The 13,642-nt window shown below is 32.3% G+C and overlaps 1 protein-coding gene across 50 annotated transcripts in view; it reads right to left on the bottom strand.

Moving 5' to 3' along the window:
* Adgrl2 (adhesion G protein-coupled receptor L2) overlaps nt 1–13,642 on the bottom strand; it is a 624,560-nt gene that overhangs the window by 67,607 nt on the left and 543,311 nt on the right. The gene's annotated exons all lie outside the window — the stretch shown is intronic.

Genomic DNA, 13,642 nt, shown 5'->3' with positions numbered 1-13,642 from the left:
AGATAGAGAGATACATAGATAGATACATAGATAGTAGAAGGGAGGGAGGGAGGAAAAGAGGAAAGAGGGAGGAAATGAAGGAAGGAAGGGAGAAAATATATGAAAATTTTATGACCAACTGTGATTCTGATACTAACAAAAGCAGTAGATGGCAATGTCTGTTCCTATAATCTAGGTGCCAAAATATCTACAATTGTGAAAACAGTAATACCCTAAATATGCTACATTTAAATAATATCAAAGCAGAGAAAAGCTAATAAAATGCAGAGAAATTGTATATTCCTGTTCTCTGCTATAAAAAAAAAAGCTACTTACTCTTTCAAAGTTAGTATGAAGACTCAAGCCCCGCTGCCATTTTCTGTGCTGACATTACAAAGTTAAAAATAATTTTAAAAATATGTATGTTGCAGAACTATTCCATAATTTTGAAAAATATAAAGAACACAATATTTGAAAGACCCTTTCCTCCTTAGCTCAGATGCAAGAGAGAATGCACAGTGCTCTAAAAGAAGGAGGGGGCGGATGAAGATGCTCCACAGAAAGTACAGAAGGTTGAGTTCAGGCACTGAGCAACTGCCCTGTCCTCTGTATGCCTTCAACAGCGTTTCCCCATCTCAGGCCCACTGCACGGCCCTTTCTCTTCTCCACTAGTGTATGAAAGTTTGTTGTATTTTTAAGGGAGATTTGGTATCATAAGTATTTCTGTATGTATCTGCCTTCTTCACCAGATTATATTATCTTTGAGGAGTCAGCAACTATTTTAAGAATCTCTGAAGCACATGCTATGTATGCATCACACTCTATTCAAATCTAAAATTTATTAGCTCCATAAACATCAGTCTGTACTCTTCCAAGTATATATCATTGCCGGTTGTTCATAAACACCTATAGATTGTGCATATGAGCTTGTACGTTACAGAACACAGTAATCATTTGGTAGCATAAATCAGTGAATGAAAGACAAAAGTGTAATTTTCAGAAGCCAAGCATGGTTCCATTAACTATACAATACAAGCCAAATTAAAAATTGTCTTGATTTACAGTTTGTATAAACAATTTATATACATTTAAAAAAATACAATGAAGGCAAAAAGCTTTCATTCAATATTATACTTCTAGCCTGAATTAGCTTCATATCAGTAACTTGTCTGAAACGCTCAGTTCATCAGGACCTATAAATGTTAGACTCAAGTGCTTTAAATATCGCTAACAACATGTGCAGGCTTGGGACTACAGGGCTGTGTGCTGTGAAGCAGCAAACATCGAGCTCTTCTGAAAGCTAACATGCACTCTTATGCCACAGATCTAAACAGGGTAAGCATATTAAATAATGAATGACTGGAAAAACATCTCTATCACTGTAGATTAAAGGCATCATCATATTGTACTCTATTCAGCAATTTTAAGATTTTTCACATCTCAAAAGTTACAACTAAATATGATGTTGTCTTAATTTAACAAACTGAATTTGAGGTGGTATAGTTCAGACTTTCACAATGTTAGAGTTATTGTTATTTGCAAAATAAAAATGTAACGCTTAAAGTAGTACACTTGCATATAACATTATATATTTTATGTTAGGAATCATGATCAGTAAGCATATTTGATATGTCATTATTAAGAAAAGAAACATTGGAAGATCTTGCTACTGCTCTTATCTTTGACCCTTAAACTTTTCCATTTCAGCAACCTCATTAATGTCAAAATGCCATTAGAATGTCTGCCCACTTTTAAATCTCTACAGCCTAGACAAGTCAAAATCTTTTGGGTCTAATCAGGAATGCATTCTTTTTGTACTTAACTAAAAAGCTTGATAGAGCTACAAAGGTCAGGATATTACTTTTTTTAAAGAAAATGGTTGACATGACAATAATAAATTTTTAGAATGCAAAAAATCATTTTTAGATCTGAATTATACAATTTTTTTTAACTTTAAGATTCCTTTAGTTGTTACCCTTAATGGCTAGATTTCTAAATGCATGTACCTGATATCATTGGCAGGACTTGCTTTTATATTTAATATCTATGCCTTTCTATGGTTGGGTAACAGAAGTGGGATATGAGGCAGAGATCTCTAGAGGCTGCTTGGGAGTATCTCAATCAGGGAAGCCACTGAGAGACGCAGACTTAGGTAAAGTGCAAAGATGAACTGCAGTGCAGGTGCAAGCAGAGCCCAGGAAATCCCTCAGGGAGGCAGCTCTGGAGTTGGGAGAGCCTTTAGAGATGTCCTGAACGAAGCAAAAGGATGAAGAGGCAGAACCCAGCATTCAAAGAATGCCTGCATCTGGGAAGAAGGTTTTAAGAACTCAGTAGCTCTGGCAGTTCCTGCAGAGGGACAGCTATGACCCCATCAGAGAGCAAGTTTCTCAGCAGCTGGGGGAAGAATGCCAGAGCATGAAAGAGGAAGCTGGGAGGCACACCACGACACACACAACACGGTCATGGCAAGATGTTCCATGAATTGTTTCCAAAGATATTCTAATACGATGTCTCATTTCCATGTTTTTTATTCTATTTTATCTTCTTGTACACACTGACATGTCAATCCTGTTTACTAAGCGATATTCAATGGGTTTCCTATAGAGCAATGAACCTTAACAGGCAGCTTTTAATTGGCCCACATAGGAAACCACATTACTATTAATTCCACAGCTACGGCATAAAATAAAACCATTGCTTCTCAAACTCTACAGCAATTAGACCTCTCGGCTATTTGGCTAACTCTGCTTCATGATACCCATTGCAGTTAATTATATTTTTTGATGTTAATAGTCTCTGTCAGTCTCAAGCATAGCTTCTCTTTGATGAATATTTAAATTATATTTGAATAAAAAATAATCATGGTTACACTTCACATTCAGTAATCATCGTAGTTTAATAAAGGTCTCCTCGTCAAGGGTTGAAATAAGTGGCAATGTACATATAAATGTCCCAAGTCAACTTATCAGATAATATTTTTGTATGACCATTGTCTCTCTGTCTAACATACCTGTTTATATACAATTTTTAAAGATATGATCTCATTCACGTAACAACCCATAATCAGATTTCAAAAGTTAGTTATAAACATTCTTGTAAATTACATATACAGAAATCCATAAATTAACAATGACAATATCTTAGGACAAGACCATACATTCAATATATGTAATAAAATCATCATGAGCAAGTAGCAAAGTGTCCTGAAAAGGTCAGTAGAAAAGTCTCTCATTTCCTCTTGCTATATAGTTTTAGCAAGTTCCAAAAATAATAACAAAAAGAAAACTTTGATATAATGAACATAAGCTGCAAAATGTGTTATTACTGTTCAAAACTTTTACAGAACAGATAAACGTTTTGCTGTCTTATATACTTGATAACCTTGATAAACCTTTTTTTTTTCACTTTTTAGTCTCTCTTCTCCCAAATCCTAAATCTTTGAAATACAAATATATCAAAAATACAATGAAATTTTCCCAAACACACTTCATCCTATGAATGGGCAGGGAACACTATTCCAACTTCTCAAAACCATCACCTTATAAACTTAAAAGCAGGCATGGACTTTAGTTTTGTGGATTCTAAAACTTGTCAAACTTAAGGGTCTTTCTTAAACAAAATAGAAAGATTACAAGTAGAAAATCAGAAATCAATAAGTATTTCTGGAAAAAGAAAATAAATAACAAGAAATAAAATTTTAAAAGCCAGCAACCACAACAACCAACAAAACCCAGAAAACTAGAGTATGGCTTTAATTATGTAATTGTCTGGCAACCTTTTATTTAATACTTTAATTTTTAGCTGCATGTTTTAAGATTTTTATCTTTCAATAACAATTTTATACTGTCGCTTTCTACAATGTTCCCTTTCCTCGGGGGTGGCTGATCAACACTTCCTTTTTATATTATTATAATTGACAGCTGGATGTATAAAATTTGCACCTACAGTACCACATCATACTGGATGCAATGCCTCACAAACACTGGCATTCTGATCATTTCTGTTTTGTAGTATTCTCATAAAAAGTGGAGGAAACCAAAGCATGTGTACAACTTTATGTACTAAAATTGACATGTGTTCTATGTAACCTATGTATTCCATCAAGAATACATAGGATAAAACTGCTTTGGTTCTATGTGTATGAAATCCAAATGTTTCCTTAATGTCTTACACATTTAATGACTGAAAGAATTTTCCACAGATTAGTTTCTGGCTTGATATACTACAAACATTATTTCTCTTCCACTTCCCACCTATCCCAAGTGCCACAAGACACATTTAAACTGTAACATGAAATCCAGCTTTGCACATTTATGTCACAATCAGTTAAAAGTATAACAGGTAAAAGGGATATTTCACAGGTCATTTCTTCACCAAAATATCTAGCAATAACTAAACTGTACATGAGTATCTACAAACCACATAAAAATACCCCACTATACTCAAACTGAATTTATCACAAACTGAACTTCCACTAAACGAGACCCCCAAATGCTCTTGGCTACTCTTCAGTCACCATAATGAGGAAAAGTGTCACAGAGAAGTCAGAGAATTAAACCAAAACCTAAAAGGATGTATTTAAATACTGTACTCTTGCAAAGCACACAAAAACTATATGGATGGCCCTGTGAACCAATGTTTTGGAAGAGGCCCGTTTATGTGAACAGTTCTGAAACCTTAAGAATTACTAGATTCATGGATTTACCAAGAATTCACCTTAGAGACAGAGTGATATATTAAGAAACTACAGGTGAGTTCAATAAGAATGACGGATCTATGGTCTGGAAAAACCAACAGAAAGATCACATATACAGCAACTCTCATTTCAGGTGCTCCCATCAAGATCATAGGTGATGTGTTTGTGATAATTCTAAAACTATGTTTTCATGATTACATATAGCATATTAAGAAAACATAGAAAATCTGGTACAAGTATTTGTTACACAATATCCTTGATTGATCTATATGAAATAAATATTGAAAGATTACAAACTTATTTTTTTATAATTTTTTACAAAGAGATTTTCCCTAGAAATATGCAAAAGAGATATTAGCACTACAAATAGTTGTAGAATAACAAACAGCACTAAAAAACCTAATAAGATTGCTATAATATATGTGAAGAAAACACTTGGTAAAGTAAGAATAATGGACCATTAAAATCTGTAAGACAGATTACTATGTGCTAAGTAAAATACCATCAGAACCTAAATTACTCAGAATAATTTTATATAAACTATGCATAAATTAGAATATAGATACTGGGTGTTTTCTTTTATTGCCACTATTGTGTTGCTATTATGGTATATATGCTTAAAATTTCAGTATATGATATATAGAAACTTAATTACAACATAAGAGACAATTTAACTATTTTTATGTATCTTAATAGTAAATCTTCACTCTTTATTTATAAAATTAGATAGTAAAGACTTATTAAGAGTGACACTGATTCACCCCTGATACCCTTCTCCTAAAACTATTAATAAGAAAAAATACAGGGATTTGGGATAAAACAGTGACCAAGGATGTTTTCTGTACCAAATAATATATGGTCATTTTATTTACTTAGAAATCTCATTAAATGTACAAGAATAATTAGAATAAAAAAATTATCAATTTTAAACTGGTGTGGTGGCACACACCTGTAATCCCAGCAACTAAGGCAGGAGGGTCCAAGTTGAAGCCAACCTTGATAACTTAGGGAGACCCTGTCTCAAAATACAACATAAAAAGGGCTGAGGAAGCGGCTTGGTAATAGAGTGCCTCTGAGTTCAACCCTTAACAAAACAAAATACAAAACAAATCCTAAATCGTATTTTGTTACTATTCATTAAATAATTACATGTACCAAATAATATATATTCAGCAGTATTATTTTCCTGATAATAAACATACATTTGTGGGCTGGGGTTGAAGCTCAGTGGTAGAGAGCTTGCATGGCACTAGGTTTGAGTCTCATCACCATAAATAAATAAATAAATAAATATCCATCTACACCATTAAAAAAATGTTTGAAAACCGTACAGTATGCTTAAAAAAAAAAAAAAAAAAAAAAAAAACTTCTAAATTCTTGAGTTTGTTCTCTCTCTCTCTCTCTCTCTCTCTCTCAGGAGTGGGATGGGGGTGGGGTTGCTGGGGTCAAACCCAGGGTCTTATATGTACAAGGGAAGTACTCTACCTCTGAGCTACTTCCCCAGTCCATTTGTTCTCTAATTTAAAACTGGCAGAAAATATGCATTATATTTTAGTAGTACTGGCCTAAGAGAGTATGGGGTATTGAATAGAAGAAAAAAAAATTGAAAGCAAAATTTGTGACTAGGCTTTGACTTGAAATTCTAAAATAAATTTCATTATTATTCTCTAGAACTATGGTTAAAAGCATAACATTTTAGAAAGGATGCTCATAAGATAAATTTTTATATTATTAGTAGTATGACTTCAGAAAGCAGGTACATACTAAAAATAAATCCCACCTAGATACAAAATACTCAAAAGGGTATTTGAACATTGTCTTATGTAAGCAGTTCTTGTGTGCTTTCATTTAGATAAATATGTTTTAGTAAAATGCCATCAGAAACCTTGTTGACCACAATAATTTTCTTTAGCTAATAAATGAATGTATTTGAATTTTAAACATTTGATTCAGAAATATTAATTAGGGAAATAAAGTTTCTATCAATTAATAAACTGATTTGAATTTATTTATACTTTGTAAATAGAAATCAATATTTTTGTGTACACCAGGGAATGTTCTAGTTGAATAAAAATACTACAAGATAGGGGACAATATATGTGCCACAGAAATACCTGTGCCATCCCATTCATAACATTCATCTTTGAAATGAGAGAGCTGGAATAAATAATCCCTAAGGCTATGAAAAGAACTATAAATAGATCATTATGATATACTGAATTTATAGGTCAAATGAAGAAAATGTTCATGTTCGCTTTTATGCATTTTGATCCTCGTTCTTTACGTCTCCACTTTCAACAATAAAGATAACTATGAAAAACAAAAACTGAAGCCCAATCACCAAAGTTAAAATTATGGCTTTGCTTTAAAAACTAACTTACCTTACCCTCCCCACCCTGCATCTGTCCAAAAATAAAAGAAAACTCAAAGTTTTAAGGTATTATTCAAATGAAAGCCTCTGAAATTTCATAGACTAATCCTTACATTATATTGAAAACCAGTTATATAAATGTCCTCAGAGAAAATGGCACTGCTTCCTTGACCAAGTAACATAGGAGGTAAATCCCATATATAATTAGGAAAGACCTGTGAGAACAAGCAATTCACATCTATACTCTTCAGTCTTCATTATCTAGTAAAGAAATTGTTTTACTAATTTTCATTTTAAAAGGAGAAACAGAGAACCCTGTGATGCAGAAGCACTGATGTGACCACTTTTTTTTCCTTCATTTGACAAGCAAGATTGTAAGGGATATTCAGATGATTTGTCTTCTAATTTATTAATCTTTCTTGCACACTAAATGTGAATGTTTAATATGGTCATGTTTTTTTACTGCCAATAGTCTCCCCTTCTATAATGAGAGCTTAGGTTTAAATGTCCGTCAGTAAGTGACATGCAAAGAATGTGTCCAATTAGATATACCAATTTGAGCTTTAATGGTTATTTATTACTATCTTTAGGTTCAAGAATCTATACTTGTACCCTCTCAGTTCCTTGGCCAAAAATATGTGGTTGTAATTCCACTTAGCTGTCTTAAAACAACTCAGTGGCAAGTGAGAGAATTAGTGGAAATCCATCAACTAACAGAAAATAACCTAAGTACATCACATGGAAATGATGTGTTAGTAGCATCACAGTTATTTATTTTTCCCCATATGTATCCTATCCTAATGGACAAATGGCTTATAAACCTGACACCATAGATAGATAAAAGCACTTGGGATAAATAGCATAAGGATAAGAATGTAGTTTCTCAGAAGTAGCAGGCATAGATCCTATGGGAATGAGTAAGTATACTGAACAAATACTAAGAGTATTCCTAACTAGTAAGCACTTATAATAATGTAAGAATAAAATATACCAATTCCCAAAATACTATGAAACATCAGCTTGGATGAAAAGACAGATTAGCCTGATATTTTCCTTCAGGAAAAAAAAAAAAAACAAAGTCTACTAATCAGAGAGTGATCTGAATACCTATTAGGAAGGTAAATGTAATATTTATTGTTACCTATAAAAAGAGATCAGGAAACACGTATTAATAAAATAAACTCTTTCATATGCCTCTGACTTGGACACAAAGCTTCTTTATGAAGACTGAATGATCAATAAAAAAGTTGAGAGGCTTGTGTGTCAAAGAGAGTATATACAAACTGAAATCTATAATCATGAAGTCGGCCGGAGAACGCCAGCAGAACTGTGACTGTGTTTTAATGGATTTTCTTGGCTAAATTCTGAGAAGCTTTGAAGTTCATCACTTCTTATAGTAAAGATGTGTGTGTGTGTGTGTCTGTGTGTGTGTGTGTGTGTGTGTTTTCAAGGATCTCATTTTTTAAATACTTTCTACGAATACCTATTAATATCTGAAAATTAAAATGTAACAACTGAAATTCAAAGTTATTTAAGAATACAATTTTATAAAATTTCACTAAGGTATTAATCACTCAATATATAGACAATCTCAGATTTCAGCCCCTGTGGCAAATAATTCAAACCTTTTTCAAAGGCTCACAATGTAAGAAAAGTTATAATGTATTGCCACTCCTTCCCATGGATGTTTGAAAAATCAGTGAGAATACACATGCAGCGATGAAATGAAATGTACTGTCCAAAATGGCAAGGATTCTTTAAATATAATGAAAGGACGTTAGAATATGATGAGTCCCACTTTTCTGTACATCTCTAACTGATATTCAGTAACCTTTTAAAAATACAAGCTATGGCCTAATTACGCCATACCTCCCACCCAATAGAGGGTCCCTAGTTACATTCCCTGCCTAGTAGCAGGGACAGACAGGTGGCATGGCAAAGGGAAAGATCACTCTGCACATTACAGTAGGCATAGTCCTTTCCAGGCAGACTTACTTGTTACCAAATGCTGTAATTGACACTTAAAATTTTCCAGTCTCGCTTTGCATGATGATAATGAAAAGAAAACAATTCACACATTCCTTCAAACCCTCAGGGGCAAAAGAAAATTTCTTGGGTTAAAAATGTTAAATAAATGCAATTATTATACATAGAATAATATGTTAGGCCTTGATTAGTTTATACAGAGAAAAAAATCAAGAACTGAAAATTACTGAATGGGGTATAGGAAGAAAACAGATTTATCTGTTGCCCACATCTTAGAGCCTACTTTCATCAGCCCAACCTCATTGTCACTTAGCTTAAATTAATTAAATTAATGAGTTCTAGAAAGTAGATAGTTTTCTCTCTCCCTTAGGATAAAAATCCCTGATTTATGCCTCTAATTTGTAAGTCATATATTTACTCACTACCTGGTACCATATGAATAGATTACTACCTAATTCTTGCTCAGTTATACAAGGCTGATTACCATTTTCTTCATTTCTATTTGGAAAATCTGCTATCTTGAAAATCGTGTGTGTGTGTGTGTGTGTGTGTGTGTGTGTGAGAGAGAGAGAGAGAGAGAGAGAGAGAGAGAGTGAGTTAATTTGAGCTGTCAAAAAAGATCAGAAATCTTAAACATCAAGAAAAAAATTATATCTCTCTTTTGTACTTCACTGCAGGCTTATAAGACATTTATCCTCCAATGCCAGTTGTGTTTTCCTTAAAGGCAATTTTATCTCTACCTGTTAAATACAGGTGTTCTCTAGGACTTCTATATGCTCAAACTACATAATATTGTTGGATGATATCATCTATTTACCTGAAACTATCAACTTTATGCTTATTTCTGCTTCTTCTGTATGTTCTTCTTTAACCACGCATGTGAATGGCTAAACAACCAAAATTTTATTTAATAAGAAAGCTTGGGGGTGGGAGGTTTGCTGGGTAGTGACATTGGCCAAATTATAGTTATATTGTGTGCATGTACAAATATATAACAACAAACCCCATCATTACATACAACTGTAATGAACCAATAAAAAATATGTTGAATAAAAATAAAAAGGCAGAAGCCTAATGAAGTCATGCTTTGATATGCTAGCCAATTGCAATCTGTGTGTGTTAAAAAATTTGACTGAAAGTGTGTAAGTAACCAGGCCAATTCCCTAATCTAAGCCATACCTGTATTTTCCTTGGGACAATTCAAAAACAAGCAATCAAAAGAATCTATCTTTCAATCAATTACACAAAACACCTTTCTAACACAGAGAATAACTGAAGCACCTGTTCTCACTAACTTCTTCTGGTTAGTACTTAGTATTTTAGTGCCTCTTTGTATTTACAAAGGTACACTAATACTCATGAAATGATAAGAATTACTCTGTAAAACAAAATATATCTATGCAACTTAACTTTACATTCAATATTGAAAATAAATCAAAAAATATTGACATACTTAATTTCTTTTAGGTATCTAGTCCAAAATGCTAAAAATTTAAGGACATATTTTAAAGTATAATTAAAAATATCAAACTACCTTGCTCACAATGGACAGATTCTCAAGTGAAGAACATAAATTGTTTGAGAAGAGAACAGTGGGTACAATGTAACACACATTGGTTTAAGACACCTACTAGATTGTACTCAAGTATTGCAAAGTACAACAAAACTTAGCTAAATTCTAATTTACTTATTAATCAAATACTTCACAGTAATAACAGAAATATTTTTGTGAATAAATTCAAAATGTTATAATTCATTTTATTATTTTAAGTTGCCCCATAACAATTACCTTCAGAGAGTGCTAAAAAATTTTTTTTTAATCTGCAACGGTGACTATTCTGTAATGTATTAAAATATAAATCATTTTAAGAAAGAATTTCATTTCATACTTTTTAGGATGAGCTAGGCAGAATATTTAAAAGCAAACATAAAATTTGAGCATTCCTAATATGAAAATCAAATCTTTGAACTGTTCCAAATTCAAAATTCAAATATTCAGATGGAGAATTTTCAGTTTTAGACTTTCAGATTAGGATGGTCAACTAGTAACGTCTGTGCAAATATTCCACAATCAAATATCTGAAATACCTCTGATCCCAAGCAATTCAAAGTATACTATCAGTTATTAAGAGAGCTTTAGTTTTATACTTTAAAATTGAACAGAAAATAGAAAATATGAAGTGAATAGAAATACTTTTATGATCACAAATATGAATTACAAGTTAATTTATTTACTTCATTCTGAACTGCTAAAGTGGAAACAGTAGAGGAGAGGGATGAAAAAACTTGAAATGCAAAGCAAAAAATACTGTAATTGGTACTTAAATTTCTTGATTTCCATCATTATATGCAGAAAGTGGTGCTTTCAAATTTAATGGAAAAAGTCTAATGTTCTCATTTGAGCTTTCCATAGAGAAACTTCTATATTAAATAATACTCTCTCTCTTTATTGCATTACTTTTTTAAAAAAAAAAAAATCACATTTTTTTAGGAGTACAAATATAAAAACTTGCTAAGTTATTAGGGGCCTGGTGTTTTTTGAAGAGCCATAATAGTCTACACTTTCAAAAATAATTATTCATGGGCTGTGATTGTGCCTCAGTAATAGAGTGCTCGCCTAGCTTGTGCGAGGCCCTAGGTTCAATCCTTAGCACCACATAAAAAAATAAAATAAACGGATAAAATAAAGGTTATAATAATAATAACTATTATTATTATTCACAATAATACAGGGGCAAAAATGCTGCCCTCTTGTTTCTCTTATAGCTATTTGAAATGCTATACTGAATGGCAGTCTTATTTAAAGGTTCATGTTCTTACACACAGAGTCTGGGGTGCTTATAAGCTACCACTAATTTTAAAATCATCTTATGAACCTAATTTTGAAATCACCTTAATTTGTCTTTCTTTTAAATAAAATGTTTGTGTTTCAACTGTCATTCTGATTATTAAATAATTATAACTCGTGTGTAATACAACTTAAAGGGGGGAGGGGGTTAACCATTAATAGTTTTATTACCTTTTTATTTGTTCCAATACATCATATACTGTTTGAGGTTTTGATAAGAAGGGTAGAGAGAACAACTACTTATGTTCATAGAATTTAAATACTGACAATCTCTAGATCTTGCTAAAGCACTTAAATATCTAGAAATGCAGTTGCACATTCATTAAAAAAATGATGAAAATAACTTGACATTTTATTTTGCCTGTTTCCTATAACATGTAATGATATTCATATGAACAAGCATAAGTCTGACATCTGTGACTGGGTATCTGCTGTGTACTTAAATGCATATACAAACAGGCAAACAAAAATTAGCTACAATGTACAAGACCATAAAGCCAGTTTATTCCAAACATTATCTTTGTACCAACTTCCACTGCTTTTTATTTGTTAGCCTAGTAAAAACAGGTAATCATCAATAAAAATTCTTCACTTCCTACTTCTTTCCAGGCTGCTTTTCAGATACCTAATTCATAATACTAGCACTGAACACACAGATCAACATGTGAAGAATAAATAAATGGTTGTTTCTAAGTATGAATCTTATAGCCTCCCTGACATAAGCAGTTCCCAAATTTTGAAATACTAAGTACAAAATGTTCTACAGGTCTAGCATTCCTCATCCAAAAAGTTTGGGACCAAAATCATTTCAGATTTTGAGTACTTTGGATAATAATATTATCCAAAATATACAAGGTAAATCTTGAAACTTAACCCAATCTGGATATATAAAATTAGATATTGTGAAGATCCAAACATAAAATTTGCTTATGTTTCAAAAGTATCTTATATATACAGCCTGAAGATAATTTTACACAATACTTTGAGTGGGTCTATGTTTTGATTGCAACCTGTCAAAGGATTTCAGATTTTGAGTATTTCAGATTTTGGATTTTCAGGTCACTGTGATTTCATGGATCAAATTCTAAACTTATATAGTTCATAAAAGATTTATGTTTTAAATAAGAATACATTTAAAACATAATTTATTTTATGCAAATGAGATTTTTGACTAATTATTAATAAAATTCATTAAGAATTAAAAGTAAAAACATTTTGGTGAGAATCTTTCAAAAGTACACTTATGTTTTTTGGTTTCTTAAAAAACCCTGATGTTCAGTATCAGCATTTTAAATAGCAAGTTATTATATAATGCACTACTTTCTGCAGTTAATGAACTAGGACTTAGTGGAGAAATAAAACTGTTCAAATTCAATTATCAAAGTGTACTTCTCAACCCAGGAATTCAGATATTTTATCGTATCTGAATGTATGTGTACACACACACTTAAGACTCCTTTCACAATTGCTAGACTGTGGAACCAACCCAGATGCCCTTCAATAGATGAATGGATAAAAAAAATGTGGCATTTATACACCATGGAGTATTACGCAGCACTAAAAAATGACAAAATCATGGAATTTGCAGGGAAATGGATGGCACTAGAGCAGATTATGCTTAGTGAAGCTAGCCAATCCCTAAAAAACAAATACCAAATGTCTTCTTTGATATAATGAGAGCAACTAAGAACAGAGCAGGGAGGAAGAGCAGGAAGAAAAGATTAACATTAAACAGAGACATGAGGTGGGAGGGAAAGGGAGA

This window comes from Marmota marmota, unplaced genomic scaffold (genome assembly GCF_001458135.2).
Source record: "Marmota marmota marmota unplaced genomic scaffold, marMar, whole genome shotgun sequence".
Taxonomy (NCBI): Eukaryota; Metazoa; Chordata; class Mammalia; order Rodentia; family Sciuridae; genus Marmota; species Marmota marmota.
The sequence above is the reverse complement of the archived record's forward strand: the minus strand, read 5'-3'. Positions and strand labels throughout refer to the sequence as shown.